Genomic DNA, 27,334 nt, shown 5'->3' with positions numbered 1-27,334 from the left:
TAATTATCTATTATTTATTTTATTAAAAAATATCACATTATATATATTGTATATACAATATCATTCGCACTTTACTCATCTCCAATATTTGAACATTAACGTATTTAAATATAAACATTATTTCACAATAATTAATCATAATTATAAATAATAATTTATCATATTTTAATTATGTAATAATTAGACAAAAATATGATTTCTTTCTCCGTATTAATGTCGCTAGAGGATTTTATCTCCAAATTCTATTGTCTTATTGTCATTTTTCTCAATTGTCAAATTAATTTAGCTGCGGAACAATAATATAAAATAATATAATAAAAAAATATACTTATACGAGTTTGGCTAAAAAAAGTAAGTAGACTTTTACATTGTACGCGAAACAAAATAACTCATCTTAATATATGTACATAATATGTATTCATTATTCACATCCAAATAATTGCGTTTTAGTCACACAAATTGAAGGCAAAATGCAAATTAATTAACAGTTAATTCGATCACATAGTCGTTTATAAAACAATGAATAAATTTAATTACCGCAAAGCAAAGAATCCAGACCATCAGCTAGACCATCCGCGTCGTAAAATCGTCCGGGATTATAATCAAATCGCACCATAAAACCGATCAGGCGATGATGCCGACGTTACGAACCAAGGCAGAAAATTATCATGTATAACGTTCTCGGAAATTAAAATTACAAAGAGAATCGAGGTTTACATTCATCAATCAAATTAGCTATTGAAGACGAATTTAAGTACAATATGAATAATTTTAAACAATTATAGATTTTAAATATATAATTATGAATATCATTTTTTTTTAAATATTATATTAATATTTCAATAAAAAGAATTTGCTATCGAAAGATAAAATAATATATATTATTTCCTTGTGTTATTATTTATATTTTAATATTTAAAAAATATATACGCGTGTGTGTATGTTTAATTTATATTTGAATAATTGTAAGATGTGTAAAAAACGCAAAGGTAATGTAAGTAGACGATTATGAAAACTAATGTAACACACGTCTCACGTATAATGCATGCGTTCCAGTAACAAGCAACATTCGCAATTAGAGGTGAATAATTAAAAGGTCGTTAGTCTCGCAACATATAACTCAAATCGCGTGGAGCGGAAATAAACTCCAGAATTTTCAAGGCCGGCTGACGTGGCTGAGGTACAGAAGCGATCAATCGTTCTCTTCGCTCTGCATAAGAGTACGAAAATAATCGCGCGATAAGCGCCATATGCTCATAATTATCAAAACAGATGAACAAATAATAAAAACTGATAATCGCGATTAACTAAAAGTCACGTAATATAAAATAAAATCTGCACAACCCCATTCTATAATATAATAAATATCGGAAGCGTATACCAAACTATTGGTACATGCATTAGCATTGCAAATTTATGCCATCGTTATGCATTGAATTATCCTTATTATAGCTGCTCACGGATTGGAATCAGATTGGAAACTTCGCTATCGGAATTAAAGCGACACGCGATGGTAGTGAATAGAGCAAATGAAGAAATGACTTTCCGCGCCGATCTATAATGGACAGCTTTAATTACAATGGACATGTATATGTATGAATGTGCGTGTAGATCACGTGCAAACTCGAAACTGGACGAAACCATCGTATTCCGCAAATTACCATAACGATTCTTTCGGCGTTATGCATTTTTTATATGTTCGTTCACAGATATAACGAGAGTACACATATCCTTTTTCTCTACTTTCAAAGCTCGGTTCGTCACATAGCTCAGAGAGACGGTTTGGAAAAAAAAAAAATGGTAATGTTTTTCGTTCTAAAATACTACTAATTTTTTATGCATTTCATGAAAGGAATTTTAATTTTCACTGGCGTACCTTTAGAGTTATCTATGAGCACTAACAACCAATTTTTTTTTCGTTTTTGACAATTTTTACATCGCGACCGTTTGTATTCCATTTTCCTACGCTTTTATATCACTACAGAGAGTTCGAAAGTCAGAACAGAAACGTTTGCTTTATTATTGTATTTTGCGTCATTATTTTATTATTTTTATGTAATTCGCGACATGTTTGTTTTTATTCATAAATATTATTTTTGCAAACTTTACTTCAGATTTAAATCATTAAATAATTAAGATTTTCGTAAATTGTTCAATTTCTAATTTAAAATATTTACATCCGCTATTTGCTCTTCGAGCTTATCTATTATCTTATTTATATTCTTTGGAACCTTTTCGTTAATTTAATATTTTTGTTGTTGTTATAAAATTTATCAGCGGTCTTCTGCGAGAGATCTATTGTATCGTATTCCGCAAATTACCATAACGATTCTTTCGGCGTTATGCATTTTTTATATGTTCGTTCACAGATATAACGAGAGTACACATATCCTTTTTCTCTACTTTCAAAGCTCGGTTCGTCACATAGCTCAGAGAGACGGTTTGGAAAAAAAAAAAATGGTAATGTTTTTCGTTCTAAAATACTACTAATTTTTTATGCATTTCATGAAAGTTCTCAAATATACCGATATATACCTTAACATACTTGTCAAAAAAATTTATGTAACACGTGCAAAAATTAAAAAAAAAAAATTATTATATTTTTTGAAATATTAAATCTATTCATTTGTAGCAAAATGCTCTTATGTCACAATGTTTCTTATCTTCAGCCTCGATTTTGTTATCTATGAGTGACGCCAATCTACGTGAGTTTTATCATCGTAGATAACGTAAGAAAGTTTTAGTAACTCTCGGCGAAGATTCGATCGGTGTGATACGTTACAAGGACGACACTCCGTATCTGGCACAGTTACACGCGGATGCAATCAGGAGAACGGTAGACTCAAGATACGTACCTTGAGAATCGCAGAGGCTATCCGGAACGAGGCGGATATCTACTAGGGAAATGGTCTTCTTCGCATCTCCGATAATTATACTCGCCTTGTTAAGCGGCAGATGCTAAGTCGGATTATCGGCGAAAACTTCGAATGTACTCCTACGTACGCCGGCAATATGCGCAGGAAAGCGAGCGCGAGGAAGAGAGAGAGAGAGAGAGAGAGAGAGAGAGAGATCCACCTTCTAATGGTTGAGACTATAAGGAACTAATAGTATTAGCACAGCAGGCGAACGAGCTCGAACAATTAAGCTAAAAGGAACGTTGATTCTTTCACGGAAACGAGCAGATTACGTCATTAGTCTGACAGGAGCGTTATACGCGATATTTATACACGTTGTCCAATTAAAATTTTCGTAGATAACTACCGAATCGAATGCAGAGGTCGGTGCAACAATATACGCAAACCTCATTCATTTTCGTAGCCTACATTCGTATCGCGTGAAATTGCTTTTTCCCTTTTCGTCGAGTGCTATCAGATGCACTAATAAATGGCCGGTTGAAGTTAGCCCATTCGTTTGCTGAATAAAACCATATTCGTCATACGCTTTCAACTATAATTTAAAATCTAAATTTTTTTTTATGAAATGTTGTTAACTCTTTATTAGAAAAATGTAGTTTTTAAATTAGTGAAAAAAATTAAAATATAAATAAACAAAAAAAAATTTTTTTTTAATTGAATGACTACTAACTTTAAAAAGATCAAAGACCTTTTCGATTCAGAAATATATAATAATTGAATATTTTAGAACAATAACCCGCGCGTGATACAATTTTTGTAATTATATTCCTTTATATAAAGTCACATGGAAAAGAACAAATGTAATATTCGTTCACTATCACGTTTACTAACTCTTTTTTAATTTGTTAAATTTTCAGGCGGCTTTTTGACTTCAATTTTATTGTCCTCCCACAAGTTCTGGAAAAAACTTTGTGTGGATGATGAATTTTAATTTTCACTGGCGTACCTTTAGAGTTATCTATGAGCACTAACAACCAATTTTTTTTTCGTTTTTGACAATTTTTACATCGCGACCGTTTGTATTCCATTTTCCTACGCTTTTATATCACTACAGAGAGTTCGAAAGTCAGAACAGAAACGTTTGCTTTATTATTGTATTTTGCGTCATTATTTTATTATTTTTATGTAATTCGCGACATGTTTGTTTTTATTCATAAATATTATTTTTGCAAACTTTACTTCAGATTTAAATCATTAAATAATTAAGATTTTCGTAAATTGTTCAATTTCTAATTTAAAATATTTACATCCGCTATTTGCTCTTCGAGCTTATCTATTATCTTATTTATATTCTTTGGAACCTTTTCGTTAATTTAATATTTTTGTTGTTGTTATAAAATTTATCAGCGGTCTTCTGCGAGAGATCTATTGTATATGCACAAAGTTTAAACAAGTTACGATTCAAAGTTGAAATTGATGCAAGAGAAACGCTTAAGCACCGCTTAAATGTTATATTCTCGTAGTCAGCGTAATAGCGCATCCACGAAAATAGCAGAAGCGAACCTCCGAATGGCGATAACGACTGCCGGATGAGGAAGTTCCTGCTCGGACGTTAATGACCAGCAGAGTATCTTTTTCGCAGCGGCAACTATCGCCCACATGGGGCATGACTTCCCAATGATTTACAGCGCTTGGAAATATATATAAGTAAGCATGTCAAAGTTATACCTTGTCCAATTACAAAATTTCGGGATTTGAAAACTGTCAAAAATTTGCGATTGTTACGGAACAAGAAAAAAGATACATTTACGAAATTATATTATGAAAATGTAGCGCGCGCGAACAATTCAATTACCTTAATATTATAATGTTCTTCATGTTACGCACACTGTATAATTTCATTAGGGAAATTGACAGAAACGAGTGACGAGTTGAGAAAATAAGCGCGGCTCAAATGTGATTATCGTGCAAAATCAATAATTTTTAATTAATTTTTAAACCTAATCAGATAAAGTGAACTGAATACTAAAATAATAATTTCCAATCGATATAAATTTCATCGACCTGCGTGAAGTTAGCACCCCATTTCTGAAATTTTAAAATTCTAAAGGTTGTTCCAGGTTGTTCTACACTTGTTCTTCGAGAATACGATAGTTTTAAAGCGGGAAACCTGGAACAAAGTTTTTACCCAAGAAAATCGGAAAATAAAATTTTTCGATGAAGAGTAAAGTGGGCCTTATATTGTTGTTCTGGTCTTAAAAATTTTGTTCTCGGTTGTTCTAGTCGAGAATATGATAGTTTTAAAGCGGGAAACCTGGAACAAGGTTTTTACCCAAGAGAATCAAAAAATAAAATTTTCCGATGAAGAGTAAAGTGGGCCTTATATTGTTGTTCTGGTCTTAAAAATTTTGTTCTCGGTTGTTCTAGTCGAGAATATGATAGTTTTAAAGCGGGAAACCTGGAACAAGGTTTTTACCCAAGAGAATCAAAAAATAAAATTTTCCGATGAAGAGTAAAGTGGGCCTTATATTGTTGTTCTGGTCTTAAAAATTTTGTTCTCGGTTGTTCTAGTCGAGAATATGATAGTTTTAAAGCGGGAAACCTGGAACAAGGTTTTTACCCAAGAGAATCAAAAAATAAAATTTTCCGATGAAGAGTAAAGTGGGCCTTATATTGTTGTTCTGGTCTTAAAAATTTTGTTCTCGGTTGTTCTAGAGAGAGAGAGAGAGAGATCTCCAAGATTTCCAAACCAGCGGCCGCTTACATCTGCAATAGAAATGAAAGTTCCGATTAGATACGAGCAAATCATTTGAAAGTTTGAGAGTTCGGGAAACTTCAATCACTATATATAAATATATGGTGCAAATGAGGAGTTGATGGCACGAAAATGTCATCGCAAATCTTCCAAGAAGAGACTTAAAGTAAGACTTGAGACGAAAAAAGAAAGAGAGAGAGAGAGAGAGAGATTCATATTAACAATAAATAAAATATAAAATTATTAAATTGAATAATTTTAAATTCAATATTAAAATAGCTTTTTTTGACATATAATAATAGTATCAGAGAGAGAGAGAGAGAGAAAGAGATAAGATAAATTAGAGATATTTCTCGCACGAAGAATGGTAACGACAAGTTCATAGCGGATTATCTTGCCACCATTGACAATCTCTATCGTGAAAGTTTACAACGCGCGATTCGCCCCAGTTCCACGTATTCGAATATTAATATGGACAAACGAGCACTCGGGTTAACGCGAAGCATGAATTCACCCTCTATTCTAATTCCAAGCTTAATCCAATCTGCATGCAATTGTCAACGAGAGTATGCCACTATGGAAGCACTTGATTTTAATTAAATCCAATGCAGATTAAATCTACGCCGTAAACGTACCGCGGTAGGGACAGATTAGACGCTCCACCTTATTCCTGTAGATTAATAACGATCGGTTGATACGTTCGCTCTTACGAAACTCTGCTCCCGTTCTATTACAATCTGTGTGATCAATTATCCGGTCGGTAGTAATCAATTTTCCATTCCATTAATCGATATCCATATTCCACTCGATCATTGCCATTTGTATACATTTCGTATGTATATTTTCGAAACAATTATACTAGGTCAAAATATATGTATTATGTAATAAATTTTAAATTAACATATTACATTTGAGTTCACATAAATATTTCATAATGTTAATAATCATCAATAAAATAAAAAATGTTATATAAATAATACAAATAATGTTATTCAGAGAGTAAAATAAAAAATATCAAGATTTTATGTCTGTATCCGTGCACACGGTAATTCTGTATTTAATCAAATATGTATAAAGATTGCTATTTTGCACATTGAGTTAGATTAACTGTAATAAAAGAAGTTTCGTACTTTCTTCATAATGTTCCAATTTTACCTGATTGATGATGCTTTTCAGATAATGTATTTTTAACTTTTTTATTATAAAGTGTAATAATGTAAATTTTACGAGAAAAGAAAAATTATTTTGTTTTCCATTAAATAAGTATTATATCGTAAAATAATTTTAGGATTTGATTATAATATCTCCACATTTTCAAAAAGATATGTGAAGATATATTTTTCACAAGAGCTATCTTACTCGTTGATAAAAATAATCCTGTTTGTAGCATGAAAATAGTATCCCGTTAAAAACCGAGAGACACACAGCGTACAAATGGCACAATACGAGCACGAAAAACGATATCTCATTTAACTCTTGTGGCGCGATTTCTTGTTAATTACCGCCGTATTGCGTTTTTGTAATTACACCATCATGCTGTTTGCGCAGTTAAGTTTAAGAATTCCATGTAATTCAAAAACGCGCGAGTTCCGCAAGGATACGTGCAGTCTTGAATCATGACGTGTTCGTTTTTTTCTTTCCTGAACGCGAAAAGAGTCCACTGGCTAAAAAGAGATTCCCTAAGACCAAGGCGAATCAAGTTACAAGCCCCTTCACGTGTCTGACCCGAACCGTAATGGAACTTGGAACAATTGGAACGTCTCAAGAAGTGACTTGACGCTGGACATACTCCAAGTAAGAAGCCCTTAGTCGATAACTTGTCTTAGCGGAAACGTGGCCACGATCGGTTGGCACAGCGGACACTATATTAAATGATTGTCGAGTTTTACACGGATTTACTCGAATTGCCAATTAAAAAAACGGCAGATTGCGTCTTGCAATTTGCTGTCATCATAAACCGTATCAGCTTATTCGATACATAACGTAATTCTTGTTTTTTCAATATCTTTTAAAGTTTTTAACCGATCAAACTAATACTTTGGAACAATGTTTAGAACAACTAGAACAACATGGAACAATCTTGAAAAGTTCGATTTTTGAAAAATGGGGTGCCTAGGTCAAAAAATTGTATTTTTTAATTTTCCGCGAAAATTTTTATAATATAAATTTGATGTTTTGGAACAATTTAGAACAAGTCTAGAACAACCTGGAACAACCTTTAGAATTTTAAAATTTCAAAAATGGGGTGCTAACTTCACGCAGGTATTTCATCGATATAATAATGCAAGAATCTTCACATTTCGGTCAGCTGCGCCCAGACAAAGAAGAAATTTAGCGCGGTTTGTCCGGTCAATGTACGATCGAACCTGACGCCCCAACTCCTATGATGCATGATTAATTTAATTTATCCGTCCGCTCCAACCGGTGCGTTATTAGCCCGATTGCTCTTCCAACGAAGCGCGTTGCAGCATTCCGTCTCTCGCACCCGCGCCGTCGCGCGCACCAACACCAGCATTATTAATTCGAACGTTATTAAATTTTCGATAAACCCTGCCGATGCTACGTGTCTTGTAAGCAAGATGCCGAGTAAGCTATCCGATCGAGCGCGCGTAAACGACGTCGTTACCCGACTGACATTGCTCTATGTGCGAAACTTTTCGACCTCTCCCTCGTCGTAAATGTCGAGATTAAACAGTGTGCGGCGCATCGAGAAATTTGTCGCAGCAATATTAAAATTAAAGTATCCACGTCTATCTATATATAATTATCACGATGTATGATACAAAATTTATTTTGTCATAAAAAATTACGATTGGATTTTATATCGTATATTTTGACAAGACTTTGAAGCGAAAAGAATCTAATTCAATTTCAACGCAATTCGCATGTGTTAATAAAGAGTTTAAACAAACCAAATTATATACGACGAGGATCTTACACAAAACAGTGCTATTTCGGAAGTCGTCAAGCATGATACATGTAAGTGCGCATCCATCACCGATCGCACCGCAACAGTGTACAAAGCGCAGGCGTTTTTCCGCTTGGGACACAGGGGCGACCGATTTCATTGATTAACGACATGCGTTTCGTAATGAGAATTCTCGGCGTGGCCACGGCTCGTTGCGCCAAATTGAAACTCCGTTGCTTGATTTATCGCCGCCAGGAGGACGAGGCGTGCGCCCGCGCAGACGGAAAATTAATTGCGACTTGCAGGCTAAGCGCCGGAAGACCGTCGGGAAAAGGGTGAGAACTACGGAAACGAGAATGGTATAAAGAAAAATGCGTGTCCCGCAGGCTCGAGGCGTCATCCCTAGAGGAGAGACTGCATGCGTCGCTTATACAGGAGCGCGTGAAAGTAGGTAGGTGAAAAAGCGAGGATAAGATAGGAACGCGCGTGCTGATGCGAAGAGAGCCAAAGAGGATGAGGAACGAGGAGGAGTTCCGGTCGTTGGAAGACGAATAAGGTACACCTAATCTATCCGTGTTCCCGCGTAATGGGTCGAGATGCCATTTCCCCGGCGAGATATCTTCACAACGGACGCTTATACGTTGCTTGCCACGTATATACCTGACGGATATAAAATACGTAAAGTAAAAATATCGCGCCCTCCGGCAAGAGTCGGTAAGAACGGCGACTCGTCAAACGTTGCAAATATACTGATTTCACCTTAGATGTCGACCGCGATTTATCGCGGCTGACATAGCACTCGCGAGAGTAATACGGTGAGAGTTTTCGAAGGGAGAGAAGAGAGGAACAAGCGAGGTATCCTAGAGTTATACATATACATATAAACGAACCGAGATGAGTGACGAATAAGCGAGAACGAGCGGGATAAAACGCCTTCCGTGTCGGGAGAAAAATATTTGAGAGTCGAGCGGAGGTCGAAGCACCCAAGAATTTCAGCTGGCCCGACATCGCCGAGACATTTCACGGCGGGCTCATAAAGTTTTAATCGGAATCGCGCGCGAGACGCGCTGCATCTCCGCCAGGTGCAATTCTCACGTAGTTCAGTCATCGTCTCCGTCCGTGTTTCATTGTACGATATTATAAGAATATAAATAAATAAATTATATTTTTCTTTTCTTATGTAAGACCTGTTTCTTTCTGTCACGTGACAGAAACAAGTAAATTTTAGTAAAGTACTGAAAGGATTAATTAAGCAATTGAAAAAATCGGACGTCTTTATTTTCTTTCTCGTAACGCGCCATTGTCTGTATCTAGATGCCGGGTATTCTTATCATGCTTGCTGCCGGAACCACCTTCTAATGGTTGAGACTATAAGGAACTAATAGTATTAGCACAGCAGGCGAACGAGCTCGAACAATTAAGCTAAAAGGAACGTTGATTCTTTCACGGAAACGAGCAGATTACGTCATTAGTCTGACAGGAGCGTTATACGCGATATTTATACACGTTGTCCAATTAAAATTTTCGTAGATAACTACCGAATCGAATGCAGAGGTCGGTGCAACAATATACGCAAACCTCATTCATTTTCGTAGCCTACATTCGTATCGCGTGAAATTGCTTTTTCCCTTTTCGTCGAGTGCTATCAGATGCACTAATAAATGGCCGGTTGAAGTTAGCCCATTCGTTTGCTGAATAAAACCATATTCGTCATACGCTTTCAACTATAATTTAAAATCTAAATTTTTTTTTATGAAATGTTGTTAACTCTTTATTAGAAAAATGTAGTTTTTAAATTAGTGAAAAAAATTAAAATATAAATAAACAAAAAAAAATTTTTTTTTAATTGAATGACTACTAACTTTAAAAAGATCAAAGACCTTTTCGATTCAGAAATATATAATAATTGAATATTTTAGAACAATAACCCGCGCGTGATACAATTTTTGTAATTATATTCCTTTATATAAAGTCACATGGAAAAGAACAAATGTAATATTCGTTCACTATCACGTTTACTAACTCTTTTTTAATTTGTTAAATTTTCAGGCGGCTTTTTGACTTCAATTTTATTGTCCTCCCACAAGTTCTGGAAAAAACTTTGTGTGGATGATGAATTTTAATTTTCACTGGCGTACCTTTAGAGTTATCTATGAGCACTAACAACCAATTTTTTTTTCGTTTTTGACAATTTTTACATCGCGACCGTTTGTATTCCATTTTCCTACGCTTTTATATCACTACAGAGAGTTCGAAAGTCAGAACAGAAACGTTTGCTTTATTATTGTATTTTGCGTCATTATTTTATTATTTTTATGTAATTCGCGACATGTTTGTTTTTATTCATAAATATTATTTTTGCAAACTTTACTTCAGATTTAAATCATTAAATAATTAAGATTTTCGTAAATTGTTCAATTTCTAATTTAAAATATTTACATCCGCTATTTGCTCTTCGAGCTTATCTATTATCTTATTTATATTCTTTGGAACCTTTTCGTTAATTTAATATTTTTGTTGTTGTTCTAAAATTTATCGGCGGTTTTCTATCAGAAAGTATCGATGCGATTAGAATTATTGCAGAGAAGTTAAGAAGCTACTTATCAGAGAATCAGAAAAAAAAAAATTGATCTTTTTTTACTCCAAACCTTTTTTCTCCATATCTAAAAATATGTCTTCGTGTCTATGTTGTTCTCGATATTTCGATTACACAATCGTATAATGATAATTTCGTCATATATTCGTGTCTCATATTTTCGAATTTTTATGCGTGTCAATATTAATTAATTAAGTATCCGTGAAAACCTTAAAAGTTATCGCGACCGGTAACTTTTATTTAATTAGTTATACTAATTTCGTTCGAAGCGTCGAGTAAAGTGTCCAACGCCGTTATTCCGTGTTCACTTTTATGCTTCCGGCTTTATATTAATTTATCGAATATTTTATTTGGAGAAAGAGAGAAGATATATTGGCTATAGGATGCTCCGGATATCGTATTAATGTCATCGAAAAATTGACGCACGAGTGAATAATGCAATAATTGTTAAATATTCTTCCTAATAAATAATCCAGAAGAAAATTTATCACATAGATTAGAAATTAAATCTGGAATAAATTGTGACTAAAAGGGGCACCAATAAGAACGCTAAAAATAATGCATTTAATAATGTTATAATAAGAATGCACATTTAACGCTTCTATTTTATCTTTTGTAAAATATTTGGAATTGAGAGAAATTGCTACTCTCTAATATAATAATCTTTATTAGTCTAGAAAAATAATCTCTTATTCATCTAATATAATCTTTATTAATTTGTATTAATCTATGACATTTCTTCAAGAAATTGTCTGAATTTTCAATATTTAATATAAATCTCAACGCGCGACATATTTCTCTAATCATAGATGAATCGAATTTAATTTCAGGGCGACATTTTCGAATAATGGGGTTCACACAGCTTTCGGCAGGACGGTGCATGTACGATATATGCCTTTAGGAACAAGCGGCTAAGTTGGCAGTACTGCCGCTTCCCGCGTCGCGTGCTCACGCATGGCCGCGACCCGCGAGTGATCTCTCGTGCCGTTAAAAAACGTCTACGATTTAGGCAACGAGATGGAAGAAGCGACGATCGACAGTCTACCCGGGGGCGATTACTCGGACACGATGACCTGGACACCGGCATCGACGGAGAAGAGCTACCTGTTACTCCAAAACACCGATGATCGTCGAAACGGTGAGCACCCTTCGATCACGATCCACGAGAGCTTTCTCGCTCGTTTTCGGTGATACGTGTAACAGAGACGAGAATTGTAACAAATGGCGACGCGCGATAGAATTTTTCGTGCGAGGTACGTCGCCGACGATTTTCTTATCTACAAGTCGATTACAAGTTTGAGCGTTCTCTCTTGTGTTCGAGATATTGAAACGGAATACTTTGACGAGATATCTCATTGTGCGAGAATAACTCGCCGTATAGCGAGATTCATCGAAAGCGATATTCAATAAATTTTCTATCCTCGTGACATAATTAAAGATGCTCTCTAAAATAAATCGCGGAGTCGATTAGCACAGCTTATTCAATCTAGTCCGTTGACTCTAGTTACCAGCTTATATTTTACGAGCATTATATGTTTTTATTTTCAGTTATATATTTTTTGGTATTTATTTCATTTAGTGCACATAACGACGTAAACTTGAAGCAACTAAAGTAATCAGCAAACTTTTTAGTTTACAAAATCGAAAGAAGACATTTTTTTAAATATGTACGCTGTAAATTTATAATCTCGACCAATCTAAAATATCGGATGGTCACCGGGGCGGGGGAAAAAAAAAAAAAAAAAAAAATCGGTAACGGCCATAGTTTTCGTACGCGTCGCGACGTACTCTCGACTGGATGGCGAACAAAATAAGAGGAAACCCCGTCCCAAAATGTAAGTGAACCGTGCGTCACATCCTCGCCGAGGAATATCCGAATGAATAGTGGATGAGTTGGCACTGGCTGATAGAACGATAAAAACCTCGAACAAAAACGGCGCTTGCTTTATTCCGCGGATTTACGTTAATAGTGAATTTCCCCTCCCCCCTTTTTTACAAGTGTTTTATGTACCATTATAAATTTTCACCGCGGAAACGAGAAACGGTAGAAACGCGAAGAAAATTGCTCCTTGCTTGCTTCGGGCGAAGCTATTGCACATTTTCCGTTCCTCTTTCGTCTTTCGTGCCCTTCCTTCTGCTTTATCAGCCCATAATAAGTCACTTTGGAATTTAATTAATCTTTTTCAGGTTTCTTTTTCGTTAGTTTAGAACCGTTTAAATTTTAAACCTCGAAGCAATTCGTCGTTAGTATCCTTCTATTTTCGTTCCTTCGCGATTCGACGTACCGATACACGCGTCACGTGCATCGCGTATATTTCACCAAGGCGCCGAGAATGCCGCGCGTAAATTCTTCGTTATAACCGAGGAATTCGATTTTTCTAGCTTCCTTTGCGGGGAAAGTTACTCGCCCTGATCCTTATTCCGCTCCATCATGTCCTCCTTTGTCTAAGTTTTTTATCAGTTGTACGAGTTTGTGCGGGAAGAGGGTATATCGAGGCATCGATCATTCCTTCGCGAATGGAAAATTTGCAAAGTACGAGCGAACGCCTCTCGACGTTACGCGCTCGCAGGAGTTCTCGCGAGGAGGATAAGTTGAACAAAACAAATACGCCGTATCGCTACGAGCTATCGTGCGCAAGATAGAAGAGGTCGGCGCCATATATCCCGAGTAGATGAAAACTAAAAATTGCACGAAAGCGAGCCATTCCTGACACTTCCGGACTCGCTCCGACGCCGCGCGCGATACATCTGTTAGCGAAAGCGTCATAATTTATCTCCTTGTATACTCTATATCCTTGCCGTGCAGCGCGAGTGTATCTTTTCGTCGACGAGCGCATGAAAGTCACATGGTAATTAGCCCGTAATAAAAAGTCTGAGTTTTACGTAACGTAACTAGAAAACGTATTCATAGTTATTTGCATTTACAATACACTCTGCATACACATTGCATATCTCAACAACAAAGAGCGAATAAAATCGCGACTGCTCATTCCATAAGTTAATTAATTCAACATGTCGAGACCGCACGTTCGTGCATATTCGCTGTAAATAAATATTAGTAGCGTCGTGGCAGGAAGAGAAGAGGGAACACGCGACATGTAATATAGGAAATTCCTAAACTGTCATAGCGGGCCATGGCTTCTAATTGGTGAGCGTTTCGTGCTAACATCTGCTCCACGGGGTGGCGAGTACGAGACGACGGTGACGCGCAGGTAAAGGTAGATTAACTAATTAGAATGGCGTATATACGACGGCCCCGACGATTAAGACGGCAGAGACGACGGCTCCTGAACTTAAGGAGGATGTAATCGTCTTAGGTCCGTAACGACTATCGAGACGAGCTCGCATTAATCTTGCGCCATGCCTGAAGCTGCTTGATATGCGGCCGAGAGTTCCGGCAGGACCTGCCACCATCGCCCTTACAACGATCCTAAACCGAGACCGCCACCAACACTACGGTGTCTTAGCAGACGCGTCCTTCCAGAACGAGCCAGTCTCCGCGCATTCCTAGCGAGATTAAGCAACAAGGTCTCCGAATTTTCGACTCGGCAGTCGCATATCCTGAAATTGACGCTTGTGCTCTACGCGTGTGAAACGGAAAATTAAATCGTGTGCGAGAGTTTGTAAAAGCTTCTGAGAGGCAGGATCAAAGTATGCTTTTATTTGCAAATAAAAAAGAAATGTTTTTTTTTTTATTATACTTCTTTTAATAAAATATTTTTTAATTTTTAACTGTTTTTGTTACAAAAATGTAGATTTTCCTTATTTTAATAAATAATTCTTTATTTGCAAATAAATATTTTTTTTATATAAAAATTTTTAATATTTTATTTCAAAAATTATGATCTTTATTACATGCAAATAATAATTTATTTAATATAACAAAACATTTTTGGAAATAAAGTATATATTTATCTAAATAAAAAAAAATCAAAATTAACAAAATGTATTTATCTGAAAAAGATTTATTTTTAGTGTATGGATTAAATTTGAAATAAATTTTAAAATAAAATAATCTGAAATTTAAAATTAAATGCTCTCTCTAAACTATAGATATCATGTACAGAATTTGTTCTTCTTATCATATCAATTTCTCAAACTTTCTGTCCGAATCTAGAACTTTATTTAAAGCCGCTGCCTGATACATGGAAGCCTTTATACATGTGCCTTTAAGATCATAGGCATTGGAGTCTTGCCCGGCCATTAGGCGTATCCCTTTTCCGTTCCGGTAGGAAATGCTACTTTCCGATAGATAGTAAAGTGCCGCTGCATCTGCAATCGATGCTATTAGTTGCAGCGATACACTACACCGGGTCCCCCTTAGATCTTGCTTCAAAAGCAAAGCAAGATCAAAAACGGCCAAGAGAAGTTTTTCGATTTTAAAGAAGACGTCCAAAAATATATTACGCACACGTGATGCGATATTTTTCATCTCCTGTTTCTCCTGGAGACTATCGCGTTCACGAACTTTGTCGCGTTCTTGAGGTAGATAACTGCGTAACGAGTACTCTCGACACGTCGCGAAACTGAGAACTTAACATAATCGTGAGATACCGAAACAAGGTCGTTCCGCTGTTCGTGATACCGTGCCGAGAATTCCGCATATCTCTAAGTACTGACAAATTGCGCTTCGAAAATTTGCAGCATAGTTAAATTTAGTGCACACTCGCATTAGAGATATATAAGTTTTTCGGCTGCAAGTCTATTAAAATTTTAAACTATCATGTTATTTTTGCAATATTATAAAATTAAAACTCCAAATATAACGTGCCAATTTTATCAAGAATAAAATAATTTTGAGAAAAAGAAATTTATTAAATTTATATTAATTAAATCAAGAGAATAATGCATTTATCTCAAATATTCTTCTCTCTCTCTCTGTGATTTAATATATAAAATATTTTTAATATCTTTCCTGCTACATGCGATAAAAGATTGAATACGCTAAGCAAATGCATCATGAGTGTCGTAATTAGCTACCAAATGTCAAGGATCACTTTTACTTTTCTTACTAGCCGTTCTAAGTCCCGATCCTTATCCTGAAACGCGTCTTTAGTCCGTGTTAATTTCGCCGATAGAGTTGAACGTCGAGGGTCTATTCTGCTGATTGCGGGGGTCGAACGAGTAGTCGATGTGCGGATTAAGTCGAGAGGGCACCTCATAAATCAGGAGCTCAGCCAGCTATGTCTGTGGTACTGGAGATAATAACCATTTTGCGCTTCCATAGGCTGTGTCCTCTCACATCGTAGCGAGCAATCTTACGACGGACAATCTGTATGTGTATGTATATTGTGTGTGTGTATGTGTATGTGTGTGCGTGAACAAGAGTGGGGGAGAAGGAGGGTTGTATGTGTGAGTGTGTGAGAGAGAGAGAGAGGAAATCTATTCAATTAAATCCGTAAAACGTAAATCGTACTCTCACCCTCGTCCCTTCCACTCTATCGCTTCTCTATCGACCTTCGATTTTGCCACGGAGTTTCCCGCGTATTCAGCAAACAGCCAGGTAGCGTAGCAGAGGGAACGCGGGTCTCTCTCTCTCTCTCTCGTGCGCGCGCGCGCGCGGGTGCCTCCCTTCTGGTAGGATTCACGATTTCAAGCGTAGCAATTTGTTTCATTTTACAAATAGCCAATTTTATTACGTAATATAGCGTTTCTGGTTCAATAAATTTTTCTATATATCATAAATTTGAAGAAATCTATCCAATTGCGAAGATACTTTTAGCACCAAAAATTAAAAACTAGCAAATTTAATATTTCGAAGAAAAAAAAAATATTTGACAAAATCTTATTCTCGTTCAATTATGATTTCTGCTCTTTCATTAAATTGAAAAAAATTTAACGCTACCGCACAGCAATTTAATATCGTGAATCGAAAAATCACGTAAAATGGTACATTCAACTCTTATTGCATGCAATGTACCTATGCTTTCGTACGCTAAAATCCAGGATTTTCGAGATAAACCAAGCTGAAATCTACAGATACGAAATTTCCATGCATGCGATGCCCTGTCGAGAGCAGACAATCTGTCTCGACTTCGACGCGAGGAGCGAGAAGCGCAAGGAATGAAGCAGCAATTCCTCCACCTTTGCAAGACACCGATACGCGTTTTCGTTGTCAGTTCGGCTTCGGTATCGATAGGTGGGATCGGGCGGAATACAGCAACACATCCGATCGACATAATTTACCGTGTTTCCACGGTGCACACGGATAAACGTCACATCGTTCCCGTAGGATCCTCCATCCACGCTCGCTGTCAAGGTTCGCTGGCGACGTGCCTCCTACGTGCGCGCAGATTCTGTATGACTACCTCGATTTCGAATGCGAGTCGACACTAGTACGAGACAGCGCAAACATTCATTCGTGGATTATTTTCGCGTTAACTTTTTGAGAGATTGCTTCATATATATCTACAGAAAAACATTGTTATTTATACAATTAAATTATTTTAACATACGATATAAATTGTCAATATTTCATTGCTTCGAAGAAATATCGTCATCATTCATATGGTATCTAATAATCAATCATAAATGCGTTTATAATTACATGAATAAAAGTGTAAATATATAAAAACAAAATAGCTTGTTAATTATTCATGGTTCTGTAAAAGAGCTTTTAAAAATGTTTTTAATTCAAAATTAATTCCTTTAAATATAAATGCGGTTGAAACGATTTCTAATTAAAGAAAGATCATTTTCTTATTTTTAACGAAGAATCTGTTTTCGAAATAATGTAATGGAGCTTTCTAGACGAGATATTACACACGAAGCTGCAAAAAGTAAAAACCAGAAATGAACTCATGCTCAACTTTTTCCAGTTAAAAGTTCCCGCAGCAATAACGAAATTCTCCGCTGTTCGCCAACATGTCGAGAGAGAGAGAGAGAGAAATCATTTTCTTATTTTTAACGAAGAATCTGTTTTCGAAATAATGTAATGGAGCTTTCTAGACGAGATATTACACACGAAGCTGCAAAAAGTAAAAACCAGAAATGAACTCATGCTCAACTTTTTCCAGTTAAAAGTTCCCGCAGCAATAACGAAACTCTCCGCTGTTCTAAAACATCTCGAGAGAGAGAGAGAGAGAAAGAGAGAGAGAGAGGGGAAAGAAAATTTCTTCTTTCAACCTGACAAACGATAGACATTTAAATCATTGTTCTATAGGCTTCTTCAAATAGAGACCGGTTTGTCAGTTAGAAACAAACCACTCAATTTGCGGACCGGTAACCGAACGAATGACTTCATGATGAGCTTCGTCAACTTTGCGAATCGATTCGGGACTTATTGTTAGACGGAGCAAGAGAAGACCGACATTTGTGAATGAGGCAATTTGTCATAGTCACGAAGCTTCGTCATGATGCGATACAAGCAACAGATAAAAGCGCATACACGCGTATATATATATATCTCTAATAATTCGTTCTAAGAATAGCGTGCATAAAGTTCATATAACTTTTGTTAACATTGAAAGCGACTAATGTGCAAATATTATATACAATAAATTTGTACTCGTATAATTAGTATATCTTGTTCCAATACTTTTATACAAGTATATGTAAATATTGTCGATTACAATCCACTTATTTAAAGAAATGAAATTGTGCAAGAAAGTTGATACTACATAGCTCAAACAGAATCGAAAACAATTAAAGCGTTCGCGCTTATAAAACCATACTTTGTCCCATTCAATGAGTAATTATGATGCAAACAATATAGACGATTATTCCAGATGAGAGCGTCAGCCGATCACCAGCAAATTCAAGCACGATATCCTCCACGGAGCACGCTGGCGCATTTAGCTGGGTTAATCGGGTTATAGAGCCAAAATCTGATTGCGTAAATGCAATTTTGCGAGCGCTTTCAGCGCGAAAATTCTTTTCCTCTGCCCATTAACAAGCGCCCTCGTCACACTTTGAAATCCGTCCCCACTCGGGCACATAAAATTACGTTGAAAATTGTTAGAGTGCTCGTGTACTCGACGCCTGATTTTTACTTACGACGACAATGAGAACATTACACAATCCGCGCTCGAAAATTCTACTAAAACCAACATTACCTTAGTAGACGTTATCGGATAAAACTTTTCTCACCTCCGACATCGACAAAGCTATATCTGCGCTTAACTCACGACTAAAAATGAACTTGCGCGAATACGTAAAACGAATTTTTACGAGTCGCGGTTCACGATCGCCGAGCTGCCATTTTATATCAGCGATAACATCGCTCTCTTCGATACACAGCATTCGATATTTATAAAAGGATTCAAGAGCGCGGTGTGAAAATATCGAACGCAAAGCGAATGCCGCGCTGCGCGCCGACCAGATCACTCTTCGTACCGCATATTATATTATATGCCATTTTTTTTACACTCCTATTTTTACATTTTTACATTACGTTTATATCGCAAAATATTCCGATTTTATATTACTGTATTTTTTGTACCTAATATATATATGAACTATCCGTGGAAAAAAAACTCGTTTATTTAATATTCAATTTTTCTACGGTTTAATATTCAATTCTTCTACAGTTTCGTTATTCAATCCAAAACATTATATTTTTTTTACGAGATTAAATGTGCAATTTTTATATGACATTTCAATATACGATCAGAGAATTTAATAAAACTCACGAATAATATTTCAAAAATAAAATTATAGTGCATTTGTAATACGCGATCTCACAGTTTTCTTGAAACTTGTTCGATGGTTGCGTTCAACAAGCACTTATCTCAAGTTGTGAAAAACTAAGGCGTGAGAGATCGATATCCGCTTATCTCTCTTCCTTTTGCAAGCAAATTTGAATGCCTGTTCGAATCGTGAAGGGCAATAACAACATCTTTTAGTCCGCGAAACGTTTTACAGCGATGTTTGAAGTAAAGAGCGCATGACTTGAAGAATAGTTGGAAGTTCCCTTCAGAAAATGCGTGTATTGGATTTTCACAGACGGAACGAGCAATCTCATGCGGTCCTGAAATCTCCTTTTCGTACCCCCCAAGCCCTCTCATTGAAAGCAGTTCTACTGTTCCGACCGCGAAGAATGCCCTTGATACCGACCACATACGAGCCGAAGACAGTTTGAACGTTTGATTTCCGCAGTCTCTTTTCACTTGATTTGTAGCTCCCTATCAGTAGTCATAATACTCGTGCACTGCGATTTAATATCGAAAAAGTTGGATCTCTTTCCGTGTAATTTAGTCAAGAAAAATACAGTGACAAAATAAATAACCGCAATTATGTTTTTTTTTCGTGAGTTACAGAAAAAATAGTCTCGAACAGTATAAATTATTACTTCGTAAACTATTTTGATGTTTTTCAAAGAGATTATTTATCGCATATATAATTAACTCTTCCAATATTATATGTATATGTATATATATGTAAGCGAAAAATTGCGATAATGTCATTACATCGAAAATTAAAATGACAGATTTGATTAAAGAAAAATAGGAATTTTTTCACACTCCTGTCTTTTTCTTTAATAAAATATCTGTCACTTTAATTTTCGATGTAATGACATTATCGCAATTTTTCGCTAAATTATATTCACTATTCATACAAATAATTTTTTCAACGTAGTAGAAAACTCATTTATGCTCGCCGCTTTTGCAATAGTCCCTCATTACGGATAAAATGCGATAAGCGTACTCGGCCGCGGTGTCAATACACTCTTAACGATCTCTTCTGACTTCGCAAGTCGGTTCAACATCAACGTCCTCTTTCCTTTTTATAGTCTGACGTCTCGCGTGTGCATTCCTCCAAGTCGTCTTAATGAGAGTCCTGCTCCTCCGAGCACGAACGATCGGGAAATGCACGGAAAGATGGCTTCAATCTGGCTTACCGAAAGCATACCGCGCGTACCGTACTCATCGAAACGATATATACGTATATCGTGTTCAATTTCGAGTGCTCGTATTTCGTCTCGACATACGCGGTGTACACACGCGAAACGTTTCGCGTGTGTACACGTATATTTGGATGAGTGCGTTGCACCTCGCGATGGCGGCTCGTAACGTCGGCGATTTAATAACGACCGCGGAGTAGTATTGATCCTCGTGGGACTTGCAAACTCCTCGAGAGTCGAGAAGTCGAAGCGTTAACTCGCTGCCGACGTGATAATTCGGTAACGCCCCCGATAAGAGTCCCCTGTGCAGTTTCCTCGGCATGTTGGCCGTTTGCAGGCTCCAAGAGAGAAGAGAGAGAGAGAGAGATAAAGGACCTGTCGACGGGTTTGAAACAGGTCGTCTCAAAGCTGTTGGAAGCAGGATCCGAAGCCAGGCCGCGGAAACCGCACAACTGTTTTGTCCAGCTTTGTGTATTATTTTCCGCAGCTCTCGCTAGGGATGCCCCGAGACCCGTGATATGCGAACAACGAGAAAACTGACATTTGACAAATACGCTACTCGCATCAACGAAAAGAAAATAAAATATTTTCTTAAAACTTCTAGCGCGATCTGCATGTAAGGCTTAGCTACATTATAATTTTAATTGCTTCAATCGCGAACCTGTCTTCTTTCTGTGTTTTTAATATTGTAATACTATTATTTCGCACAAGCTAAAATTGTCAATCTATTATGACCATTAATGGCGTATATTTGCTTATATCGAATCAAATATTAGTCAATATACTATATATTTAATTACACGGCAAAAATCATACAAAAATGCATCTCTGCCATGACGTTAATATTTTAATGTAATATTTTGCAAGAATCCATCATTAATTCGTTATAATAATAAATGCACTCTATATATATTTCGCGACATACTTTCTAACGATATTTAATTATTTAATAATATTTGCATTTTCGCTAATTAAAGTTTCAATCATCTTTATCGATCGTCGCGTTCATTAAATTAATGAACATACGCCATTAGATTTATTGTATTTACGATCAATAGTAAATAGAAATTGAGAAAATGTTATCTCTCTTGCCTTTTGTAATAATCGGAGAACGGAAGAGTCCCGTAACATGGAGAGATGAAAACAGTAGGTAGAACGCGATTTGCGATAGGACGCAATCTTCCATTTCTCGTAAAATGTTTATCGCCGGTCAATAGATGGATCGAACGAGGCACTGATGTTCGATCTAAGCTGTAAAATTGAAATTGCAGGATTCGGAAAAACTTTATCAGACCCGTGATAATTCTCACAGAAAATGATACGAGAATTTAAATTACACTCTCTTTCGAACGACAACTCTAAATATTTATTCCATACGAATACGAACATAATCTGCGAAAATATGATGTCCTCCTCTTTCGCCTCAGAATATCATAAAAATTACAAAACTACCAGCGTATGATTAACTTTGCATTTTTACAAAATTAAAAACCTAAAATATATTTCATGTAAAAATAATATAAATAACTCTTATTAAAATTCTATAAAAAAACAATTAAAAATTAAATTATGATTAATTTATCAAGTATCATACATGCACGGACATCTTAGATTTTAAATAAAATATATGCCCAAACTAATTCTAAAATTGTTATATCAGATGCCAACTTCACCTGTCTGTCTAATGTCTATTCCTGACAGATGATATTCCTCAATATACATATTAATACATACTTCTGTTCTTCCATCTTGCTAATATTAAAGGTTTTAAAATTTAATAATAAAAACTAATTATTAATTATTATGCATAAGAATGTGTTAATCAAAGTTCAATCGGACGGTACTGGAGACGTAGAAATCCTCATGACTTCCCGTTCTACATTGATCCCATTATTCGTGTTAACGCAGACTGCGTGTAGTTCGCGACAGGTGTCAGCGGACGGGACACACGTGACTGCCTAAACCGCACGGTGACTGTTTTGACACGGCTATCCGTCAGGTAATCGCGGTTCACCGTCGCTCCGACATTCGATGCGCTGTGCGACGGGTTGTCTCGAGTATCCGCGCGCTATTAACGCACGCCTAACCGCGCGCAGTTACGTGGTTTGTCACGTAATGGTTCGTATAACTTATATAATCACTATGCCGGCGACAATTGCGCTCGTAACGCTGAAACACGTTCCATCGCAGTTTATATTTAACATAAGTGCCGTCAAAATAGTAAAATTATAATTAACTCTTAGCAGATAAAAACTATTCTGCTCTGTTATAAGAGCTTTTTATATAAGCTTTTATCCGACAAGTGGAGCAGGAATATTTAAAATCTCAATTAATAATAGAAGATAAGAGACTAATCAGATCGACATCTGTTATAAATATATCAAATTATCTCTGATATTATAATATTGGATGTGTTAACAGGTAGAAAAGGATTAATAAGAATTAAATTAATGGCTTGTTGGCTAACGATGATAATAATAATAATAATAGTAAACTGTGAGATTAGCCGACTGGTAGCTACGACAAAACGTTCACTGCGTGGTTTATGCGCTTACAATCGCGTATGCACGAACGAACGACACGCAAGTTCGCGTTCCTCTGCGCAAACCTCAACGACTCGCGCTTTAGCGGGTTGTCAAAAAGCCAGCTTTAGAAAGTTTTCTAAGCGATTCATGCCTGTCGAGCGTTACTCGCTGGCAACCGAGATCATAAAACTCTGGCAATGCAATACGATACGATGATACAATGTTATACTCCCGTTTTTTTCTGCACGTATATCATTTGACGCGACGCGTCATATAAACAACTCCACAAAAAATCGAATTATACTTAAAAAAACTAAAAATCAAAATCTCGAAAATTTTAGAATACGAGAATGCAACGTTCTCGAAATCCAAAAATATAAAGATCTCATGCAAATATTTAAAAGATATAAAGGTTTAACAATTTACAATAATTTAAGAGTCAGAAATAGTGTTTTTGTTAAACCAAAGATCAATCGCTTGAAAAATACATTTCATGCAAATCGTGTCGGTTAGCGTTTCCGTTATCTCGAACATAGTATATACATTATGTAGATAGCACACAATCGTGCATCAACGGAAGATAGCATTGTCTCTGTTCGCCGCAAGTGCGACCAAACGTCAACCACATCGAATGATTTGAATCAGAGCGACCAGAAGTCGATCAATGCGCGTATTTGTCGTGTCTATTCGGCGTTTCGTCAATTACTTGAGTATCTGTTTAAATCATCGATAATTTATCGACTATCAATTCAACTGGAATTATCACGGCCAACGTGAACTTCTATTTGTGTTACATGATACGAAGATCCAGGCTAACAGGCATTTTGGAATTAAACGTAAAACCGCATTTTCTCAATTCTATCCATATCCTTTTCAAATATAATATACATATATGTATTAAAGTAATTCTATCCAAAATTAACACAAACATTATTTATCCATCTACAAATTTATAACTGAAATAGAAGAAGAAATAAATATAAATTTAATACGGAAAAAAAACTAAAAATAAATTAGTAACTCGTTAACAGAACATTCAAGGAAAATTTGTGAAAGCTAAGAGAAACAAATCGCTGATGCTAACTGTCGCGTAACGAGAACTCCGAATATGGGTCGGTCTCTGCAAAACTTAATGTTAGAGTTTGTAATAGTTCAGGAACGTAAATCGGGCTAAATGAACGCGAAGTCCACGAATTCCAACGGATGTACTTTGAATTAAGCCGGCGATAGAATAGCCATCCTCTTTTCCTAACTATTATAGAGTTTCGGCTGATAACAAGTCTCGTGTGGAAAATGCCGTAATGAAAAAATTGAAAAGCTCATGATATACTCGCATCAGCTTTCTGGGAATACGTCAAAAACGCGAAATGTAATTTACCATACTGCATCTAGAGCTTGAACCATTTTGACAAGTGCAGTCACATTTAATCATCCAACGTTTCCAAGTGAAAGCTATTTTGTGTGGACGTAAGTTACAAGAGTTACTCGCGTGTATTTCCTCGCAATTTCCTCGCTTCTGACATCATAACCCATGATGGGCAACGTGGATATTGAGGTGCCCTTGCGAGCGTAGCTTGCGAAACATTTTCAGCCAAAGACGTCACTGCAGGTCAGTCAATAACCGTCGTCTTGATAAGTTCGCATTACAACTCACGATGAGTTTCGAAGAGAGTAATCAACGAAATTAATGGGAAGTGGGTCGTACGCATTCGACATTTTCCGATAGCGTTCCGATTGTCTGGCTATTACAGTATCGCGTTCAATTAACACTGGCGGCGCTAAACGAATCAATGTTACTGTGCAGACGTCGACGTATACTGGCAGGCGTATGAACAGATAAATATATTTACGAACAATGGGCTTTTAATCGGAACATTAACGATTTAGATGACGGATAAAAAAACAGAGAGACGAATCGATTAATTGCCGCGGATAAATAAGATTACGATGTGACAGACTACTCGATTTATTTCCGTCAACGAGAAAAACTGTTATCGCTAGAAAAAAATTAAAGATGGTACGAAAAACTTAAATGTATCGTCTTTAATCTAGAAGAAGATTGGGGGGGCTTAAGAACTTATTGTGATTATTTGATTATAAGAAAAATTTTATTTGCAGAAATTTTGTTGAAATTTACTTGCAAAATTAAAGAGAAAATTATAAACGTTAAACAATACAATTTAAATACGATCAGATCTCAGCCACATATGTACTCAAGTAATCTTGACTACTATTGACAGAATCCGCAAAAAATGCTATTATTAAGGGATAATAATAGCAGGGGACGCGGATGTAAAATCGAAAAGAACGTGTCGAGCGATCTTAGATGGGACAATCGAATATCATGACGAGAGATAGGTGGAGAGAGGCCGGCGCCGGTGCCGGAATCGATGTTATCGAAAAGAGAACAGCTAAGGAACGAGTACATATGTACGCGGGCGATGCTAGCACATAGATATCCCGCTTGGCAGGTACCTAATACGAGCAGGGGACGAAGGGCTCGCTGCAAACTTGGATTTATGCTCACGCTGCAGCGCATAAAGTTCCATGTCCCTGCCCTGTGTGCAGTGGCAAATTTCTCACCACCCATGCAATATTCTCGCCGACAGGTTAACGCCGAATATATTTCCGTAAATGATGATGATAGCCCCCTCCCCTCTCTCCGCCTCCCTTCCTGGCCACTGTGGCGATTGAATCGGTCGCTCTGAAGACGAAACAATGACAGAACCGTTCGCGAGAGATCTCCAGAACTGTTACAGATATGTACAAATTGATGCTTTGCAAAAAGTGCGTTCTTCAAAAAACTCGTTCACTCGGAATATCGAAGAACGATTTGATTATTTAACGTCAGCTGGTGAAACAATTCGTTTAATTTGCCCTCGATAGGTCTTATTGCGGTGATTGCGGTCAATCGTAGAAACGTATAATAAGAGATGCTATTTACTTAAATGCGCGCTTCTAATCGTTCCAATTATCTCGGCCGTCTAATTAAACGCTTCTTTCTCCAAACTCAATTCGACCTACATACTTTTCCATCGTAATGGCAACGGCGATCGTGTTGTGAACACGTGCGACGCGATGCAAGGTAATTTGCATTTTTTTTTTTTCCAACTTACACAGTCTATAAGTTAGGAAACATATGCTACTACATAAGGTAACCAACATTAAAAGAAAGAAAATAGAACCTCTAATCCTATTTTCGCATCCATAAATTTTATAATATTTAGTTTGTGTTAAAATAGAGAAAAAAAATATTTCTTAAATACGGACCGAGATTAAAAAAGCTTAGCTAGGTGAGATAAATTGAGAAAATATGAAACTGCTTTCAAATTAGAGACGGTAAGTTATCTCATTGTACTTTGCTTAATAAGGAACGCCGAGAATCTAATTACACGATAGCAGGTGTGGTATAAGTGTCGCCAATGTGATTATCGCTGCAGCTCGTTAACCTCTCATCAAGATGCGAAAATAGTCTCTCTCTCTTTCTCTCTCTCTCTCTCTTTCTCACTTTTACTCTCAAAGCGCAGTTTGAATTTCAGCGAGAATCTCATGTACGCCGTTTTCACAAAAGGCACGCACCAACGTCATTCTCCCGTTAAAGAATTGGTCGCGATTTCTTTTCACGGTCCAAGGCGTCCTGCAGCCGTTTTCCCTCTCGAAAAAGGAGAGCACGCTATAACCATTCACAACAGGCAGGAGCAGTCTGCATCCGACAAAAATTCCGCCATCGGACGTAGATCACATCCTCCCTCGCTTTTCTCTCGCTACTCATCCCTCCCGCGACAGTCGGGAAGACGTTTTACGAGCAGCGATTTATCGAGCCAACCCTCCCTCCCTCCCTCCTCCCCCCCCCC

General features: G+C 36.6%; 1 protein-coding gene across 5 annotated transcripts in view; it reads right to left on the bottom strand.

The window, feature by feature from the left end:
• The window catches only part of LOC115239201 (putative polypeptide N-acetylgalactosaminyltransferase 9), a 241,688-nt gene that overhangs the window by 190,140 nt on the left and 24,214 nt on the right, over nucleotides 1–27,334 (bottom strand). For 3 of the 5 annotated variants that reach the window (XM_029813583.1, XM_029813589.1, XM_029813590.1), the window contains exon 1: nucleotides 2,856–3,053. The exons of the other annotated variants lie outside the window; for them this stretch is intronic. The gene's annotated coding sequence lies outside the window, so the exon portion shown is untranslated. Of the gene's footprint in view, nucleotides 1–2,855; nucleotides 3,054–27,334 lie in introns of those variants that run through there. 5 annotated transcript variants of the gene reach the window in all.

The sequence above is a fragment of the Formica exsecta genome, unplaced genomic scaffold, assembly GCF_003651465.1.
Source record: "Formica exsecta isolate Colony F162 unplaced genomic scaffold, ASM365146v1 scaffold365, whole genome shotgun sequence".
Taxonomy (NCBI): Eukaryota; Metazoa; Arthropoda; class Insecta; order Hymenoptera; family Formicidae; genus Formica; species Formica exsecta.
This window is presented reverse-complemented; position numbering and strand designations above follow the sequence as displayed.